Source organism: Littorina saxatilis, unplaced genomic scaffold, assembly GCF_037325665.1.
Source record: "Littorina saxatilis isolate snail1 unplaced genomic scaffold, US_GU_Lsax_2.0 scaffold_178, whole genome shotgun sequence".
NCBI classification, from domain to species: Eukaryota; Metazoa; Mollusca; class Gastropoda; order Littorinimorpha; family Littorinidae; genus Littorina; species Littorina saxatilis.
Genome location: NW_027128515.1, coordinates 99,404 through 107,500, shown reverse-complemented (window position 1 = coordinate 107,500; position 8,097 = coordinate 99,404).

Sequence of the window (8,097 nt, the reverse complement as noted above, 5' to 3'; positions counted from 1 at the left end):
TACCACACTGGCTAAATATGTGTTGATGCTAACAAGTTCAAAATCTATCTATGTTGAGTGCATCAACAGCAGATCAGTTAACTTACTCCAGTAACTCTGTTTTAAGCGAAACATTGGTTATTGGGACAGTTCACAGTTACAGTCGAACCCACTTACAAGACTGTCATGGGTAGTTTTTAATTTTTTTTATATCAGAATTGTTTTCTTAATTAGACACATCAGACACAAACGCAAATATCATAGTTGTTATTTTTCAGCAGAAAGTGTTGAGCATGTGTGTTTGTGTGTGTGTGTGTGTGTGTGTGTATGTGTGTGTTTGTGTTTATAAGTGTGGTTGTTCGTGTGTGTGAGTGTGTGTGTGTGTGTATGTGTGTGTGAGTATGTGTGTGTGGTTGTGTTTAAAAGTGTGGTTGTTAGTGTGTGTGTGTGTGTGTGTGTGTGTGTTTAGGCATGCACGAAAACGTGTATGTAATTGTGAATTTAATGATTATGTTGAAAATGTGTTTTTAGATTAAGGGTATGCGTGGGAAATACCCTAGCACACAAGAGAAGGAGAGAAAAATACAGTGAGCGCATGAGAGAAAGATAGAGATTAAGTGTTTGCCTGATTAATCTTTAATACATAACGGTTTTAGGCACAAGCTTGGTCTTACGTCGAGAGAGAGAGAGAGAGAGAGAGAGAGAGAGAGAGAGAGGCACGCATGTAGAAGAGGCTGGATGGGTGATCTTATTACATTGTGTGTGTCACTGTGTGTGTGTGTGTGTGTGTGTGTGTGTGTGTGTGTGTGTGTGTGTGTGTGTGTCTCTGTGTGTGTATGTGTAGAGCTATTCAGAGAACTGTCGGACCGATCTTCATGAAACTTCACATAAAAGTTCCTGGGTATGATATCCTCACACGATTTTTTCATTTTTGTCGATAATTGTCTTTGATGACGTCATATCCGGCTTTTTGTGAAAGTTGAGGCGGCACTGTCCCGCCGTAATTTTTTAAGCAATTTGGTTGACATTTTGGTCAAGTAATCTTCGACAAAGCCGGGACTTTAGTATTGCATTTCAGCTTGGATGCTTAAAAATTAAATGATTAGTTTGCTCATTAAAGTTGTCATTAACATCGATTTTTCGCAAACAGATTTAAAATTGATTGCATTGAATTTCTCATCTTCTCCTAAATTCAAATATATAAACATATGTGATGTTTATTCTAAAAATGCGCTCAGAATGAAAGAAAGTAGGTTCAGTAAGTACTACGGACGCGTACTTCACAGCGGCGAGCGTGAACCATCTGGGTCTTCGGTATGGTTAGTCGAGACTATCTGAACGTAGTCTCGGCGATGATTTGTTTGTGATGTTGATCTTGAAAAATGTTTTTATATCGCTTCACGCGACTTGTTATTGCTGTGCAGAGCTCACTCTTTAGCTGGGCTGGCCTGGCAGCGTGAGATTGCCTGGCAGTAGGCCCGCTATAAATAAAACACTTGCTCCACTGCTGTCTGCTAGTGCTGGCTGCTACAGCCAGAAAGTAGGGTAGTGTGTATTTTGACTAAGCACACACAACTGACACGATCAAATAGACTCGGGCAACCCATGGCATAATAGGGGATACATTCAGCTTTAAAATGATACCAAGCATGACAAGGTCGAGAGTACATGCAAAGAGTGTGTGGTGTATCAAAGAGACAGAATACAAACAGACACATTCCTGTCCCAGCACAATCTCTTCCAATCTCCACTCCATTCACACCCCAATTACTCAAGCTGTCCATTTCCCACAAGCAATGTTAGTAATGCAGTGTGAAGTACAGCATGCCAGCATGCAGAATCACTCACCACCAGTCTTGTTACCAGGTCCTATTCGCCGGCAGGAAGGGGTTAATTACTCCACTGTGGGGGGGCCGCGCGCCAGGCAAGATAGCAGCTAACGCACCAGGCAAGATAGCAGCTAACGGTACTCCTGTTGCTTGTGTAAACACTTAGAGAGAGAGGGTTCTCACATTCACTGTTTGTGTCAAAAGAACTCTGGTTCTCGCATACTCGTTCTGGAGTAGCGGTTTGCACAAAACTGCTTTCTTTTTGTGGTGTGCACTGTTTAGATTGTAGTGGAGACGTTTGCACACTAACTGTATTTGGTGCTTTGGAAGGCGTTGATGCCAGTGGTGGCAAAAAAGTTGAAGCATCGCTAAACACATGTGTCACACAGTCGCCAGAGCTATCTGTCTTTCTTGCTTGGCATCTTTTTTTCTTTGCTGGTCTTCCACCTTTTGTCTGACTGAAAAATTTGGAACACACAGGACAGTCGCTGGCAAGTAAAGAAGCATCAAACTCTTGCCATAGAAAAGCTGCGTTTTGAATGTCCTGATAGGCATTATCAAGCGAAATTTTCGAGGGAACATGTGAACCTTTTAATTTCATCACCCTGCAAAAACATTTGTTGCACAATGTTTGAGAATGAATGTCACTGTTGTCAAGCATGATGTTTATTCCATGATAGCTGTCAAGTTCTACGGTGGCATACCTACACAATTTCACTAGAGTGTCATATTTCTTTTTTGATCTTTCTCCACATACACGACAAAGAGAATGTAGTCTCTCCAAGTGTGCTTCTTTTGTATGAAGAGTTTCCATCACGAAGTGTGCTGAACTTAAACAACTAAAAAATCCACACCCATTTTTCAAGTCCCTTTGCCAGTCAGAAAATGAACACACACATGCACAAATCACAGTTTGTCCTTAAAGAAACTATTTTTTTCCAAAGTTAAGTCCTACACATCACTGCTCATGACAGTTCAAAATACAGACCTACAATCAGGTACCACAAAACACAGTAGGAATAGTATGTTAGAACCCATGTAACAGCATCAAAACTGTCAACAACACATCTACCACTGTGAATAAAACTCAGAACCCTGCTCTCTTTCAACAATAAAAACTCCATTTAGAATACTGGTAACTAAAAACATTTTTGCTCTGGTGCATACTCTAAAGTTTCAATTCACTAACACAGTTAATCCTGGGAAACCAAAAAGGTCCAAGCACTTGCAATAGATCACTGAAAATTGTAAACATCCAGGGTTTTTAATAGGGGCCAAAGAAGGGCCAGCCTGCTGGTGCCAACAGCTGCCACTGACTGACGCCTTCCCTGTGGGAGTGGAATGTCTGGCAGCAGGGGGTATCTGGTAGCAGCTGGCGAGCAGCTAAAGGGGAGGATTTTGCCTGTGCTGCACAGCAGTAGCAACTCAGCTGGGTCTAACATAGATTGGTTTTTCTAGAGAGACAGACCTGTACTTTGTGGTTTCTGTCAGAGAACTGCCGCGAAGAATTACGATACAAGTAGTCAATATTCAAATCAAGATCAGGTACCTTGTCAGTTTCTTGAAACAAACACATTATAAGATCGATTGCTAAAATCTGCAAACTCACTGTACTGAGGAATCATTCGAACCTGCCAATGTGTTAGTCACGCGCCTGTCAGGCCTTTTGGTCTGTTTTGGTGATGTCGGGCCCTAAAATTGATCAGCTGTACATTTCATTTGAATCCGTTGGTCCCAGATTTCGTGCATCCCCGCAAAGATTCAGAATAAAAAAAATAGACATTATTTAGCACTGTTATGTCATGTGAGTGATATTTCTTTCATGCGAGTTTCTTATTAGTGGGTTCGACTGTATGTATTGACACGCTCATCTAGGTATGACATCTTTACAATTTAAACATAATTAAAGATTTGCGGTTGAAATTGCTAATTTTGAAAAATAACAACTCAATGACATTGCAAAGTCACATGCAACATACATCTTTACAAGATCAAAAGTGTTCATGCAACGGAAACAAACGTCATGACGTCTCCTCGGGATGAGGAGTGGGAGGTAAACTAAACTAAAACATTAGTGAACCACCCAAAAACATAATAAAACAAAAAACATATCAATTCATGAGCGATTTAAAACTAAATGAACGAACGAAAATTAAAAGAAAATACAAATACGAGATCTACAAATATACATCATATTTGGATCTGACAACATGTACGTTACCATTGAGCTGAGAAACACACACACAAAACATACAACTTTTAAAAAAATCTTAAAATGAAGCTCCAGCTACTGGCATGATTATCATCACCAGTTGATCAAACAGCCTTTGCATTCCCAGTTCCAGGAAGCCCTGGCAGGCCACTTTTTGTTCACTAATAGTAACGTCCTCGCGCTCATCAGTTATTTTCAGTTTTGTTTTCTGCTGTGCCATCTGATTCAAACGGAGGACTCATTTTGCTGTGCACTTTGGTCCTCGTTCTCTGATTTCGCATCCTCGTTCTCGGATTTCGCATCCTCGTTCTCGGATTTCGCATCCTCGTTCTCGGATTTCGCATCCTCGTTCTCGGATTTCGCATGCTCGGTTTCTGATATCATAACCTGGGGTTCTGTTGAAATAGGAAAACGAGTGCATGAATATTTAAACGCTCAACGTACCAAATCCAATCTTCAGCACAAGCAAACAAGCAACACACACACACACGCACACACACATACACACACACACACACATACACACACACACACACACACACACACACACACACTCTCACACACACACAGACATAGACACACACACACACACACACACACACTTACACACTCAGCTGTAAACTTAGATAAACGGATGTGATTTGCAGGTATATTCGTCCCTAGACCTACCCCCTTTGGGATTTCCACTGTTTCTGTGTCTTTCAAGGTTGAGGCCGGGTCGCGACCTTTGCTCTAAAAACCAAAAGTAATGTATGGGCGGTACTGGAAAGACAACGTCAGTCTTTTTCTTAACAACAGTGTTGCGACAGGATCACAATTGCGGACGCAGAAAAAGGCAGGGGTAGCAATACAAGCACGTGTTATAGACATTTTAGCGCGACTCAAGTTGCTGTTAGTTTTTCAATCAGAGCATTCACATAAGGCTGGCAGACTCGCAGGCACATATATTACGCGTTTTCTCCGTCGCTGTACCAAATCAAAACGTGACAGTCAAAAAAAGGTGCCGAACACATAGACTTGTTTGCTTGTTGCTTGTTCACTTTGAATGATAATAAATAATGTCACACGCTTTCCTTCTGTGTCACTACTAAAGCAAACGTGTGCAAGATTGTATGTTACACGCTTTAGAGCATGGCAAGAACAAATTCAAACTCGAAATCGTCCATCCGAAAAGCCCCAAAATTCACACACGACTTTCATTTCTCCTGCTGTTTATCGTTTCTTCTCTTTACACATTCTTCAACGCTGAGAATACTGAAAACGGCATCCGAGACGACAGTACTGTTTCCATGCGCGAATTTAGCTGCCCTTGGAAAGTGGCTCGATCACGAGGCATGTAAGTCTGAATCTAGAAGGACAGAGTTGTGAACATAGATGACAAAGATCCCGAAAAGAACAAACATTTCGCGCATGCAGACACAGAAAGACGTCATGAAGAATGCTATGCTTCAAAAGATACAGACTGTGACGATGACTCTGACGTCATTCACACATACCGAGACGTCATTCATAGTTTTTCGGTCACTTCCGTCTAAATGTAGATCTCTCAATAATGGCTGTGTTCAGATTTGTCAAGGCGTGAGTACGCAAAACGTGTTTGTTCTCTCCTCTGTTGAAGCTGTGAGACATAAATGCTATTCAGACTTGGTCGTGTGACAGAGATTTCTTCCACACTCGATTAGCTGATGCCTGACGGCTTCGTTAGACAATCAACGTAATCTCGTGTTTGTTTGTTTGTTTATTTGTTGCTTAACGTCCAGCCGACTACGCAGAGCCATATCAGGACGAGGAAGGGGGGGATGAAGGGGGCCACTTGTCAAGCGATTCCTGTTTACAAATGCACTAACCCATTACTTGTGTCCCAGCAGGCTTTAGTAAAACTAAATTAATACCTACTGGAAGATTACCAGTTTCCAGAATGTTAAAATAGGCTTAACCTATCTACTGCTGGACTTACATCAGAACACTAACAGATTAAACTATACATGAATCGCGAGACAAGCGGCAAGAGAAGAGATTTTTGGAAAAAATACAGGTGAATGAGCAAGAAGGCAGAAAAAAGAAAAGAATTCATGAAGAAAAAGAGAGCATGACAGGAAAGAGGAACCAAAAATCTACCTAACAGCAAACTAGAAAGCTCCTGCGGTTCCAAAAACAGGAGGGGCCTTTAATTTCATAACCGCAGTGCCCCACTGCGGGAGTAATCTCGTGTGGAAGAAATCGTCTGTCACACGACCAAGTCTGAATAGCAGGTAATAATACGAGAATTTATAACGCGCACATATCTCACCACAAGGCGACTCAAGGCGCACTCATACACATTCTTTCGCATTAACAACTCGAGCACACTGATATATACACTTACGCATAAATTACATGAAGATGACAAGGCAACAACACAAACAGAGACACGGCACTCAAAAGTAAGCATGAAAAAGAAAAGGTATATCGTATATACATGCCACCCTGTATTTCATTAATAAAATCTTGTTTAAATCAAAAAGAAAAGAAAATGTCAAAAAATAATTGTGTACATGGCTATTTACAACTGCTCTGATTTAGGCTTGTGGGTGAGGTGGTTGGGGTGAGGGGGTATAGCGGGGTGCTGTAGTCTGTGGATTATTTGGGGAGAAGAAAAGTATCGAGGCCAAATTTAAATGCTTCTAAAGACTGTTGTTGACGGAGGGGGATAGGTAGTGAGTTCCAGTTGGTGGGGGCTTGCAGCGAAAAGGAGCGTTGGCCTGCAGTTTTGAGTTTTGTGTGAGGTATGTTGAGTTTGAGGTTGTCGTTTAAGGAGCAGAGTGGTCGGGAAGGTTGATAGAGTGAGAGGGAATCAGAGAGATAGGTAGGAGCAAGCTTGTTGAGGCATATGCATGTGAGAGTGTTGAGCTTGTATTTGATCCTACGTGAGATGGGTAGCCAGAGGAGTTGTTGCAACAGAGGGGTGATGTGGTCTTTCTTTTTCATTTTAAGAACAGGACGGAAATAGCTGTTTTGAATGCGTTGAAGATAATAGATAGAAGAAGCGGGAAGTCCAGCAAGAAGAGAGTTACAATAGTCAAGACGAGAGAGGATGGTAGAAGTGACAAGTTTGGCTGAGCGTCTGTGGTGAGGTACTTGCGTATAGTGGCAATGCGGCGGAGCTGAAAGTAGCAGGTGCGAGAGACAGAAGAGATGTGTTGTTTCATGGAGAGGGTGTTGTCTAGGGTGACTACAAGAGTTTTGACAGTAGAAGACAGAGGGCAGAGTAGAAGACACACTTTGAGTGTCAAAAAAAGACAAAGAACAAAAGTACAGAAACCAACCAACCAACCAAACAACCAAACAACCGACCAACCAACACACAAACCAACATACACACAAACCAACATACACACAAACCAACATACACACAAACCAACATACACACAAACCAACATACACACAAACGAACATACACACAAACCAACATACACACAAACCAACATACACACAAACCAACATACACACAAACGAACATACACACAAACCAACATACACACAAACCAACATACACACAAACCAACATACACACAAACCAACATACACACAAACCAACATACACACAAACGAACATACACACAAACCAACATACACACAAACGAACATACACACAAACCAACATACACGCACACCAACATACACACAAACAAACATACACACAAACCAACATACACACAAACCAACATACACACAAACCAACATACACACAAACCAACATACACACAAACCAACATACACACAAACTAACATACACACAAACGAACAAACTAAATGAATACATACATACATACATACATACATACATCCGAGGCGTTTATTCACTTATTGACAATGCACGGAGGGCAGTGATGTGGAAACAAATCAAGAATTTTGTGCCGTGTTCGCAATTAAGCCTCTTGTCAAACGATTTGGAGGTAAGGTGTCTACTGCTGCTTAGAGAGCGCATTCTAACAGACGGTGGGGGTTGGGGATGGAGGCGAAATCAGAGAGAAAGGGAGAGAGAGAGAGAGAGAGAGAGAGAGAGAGAGAGAGAGAGAGAGAGAGAGAGAGAGAGAG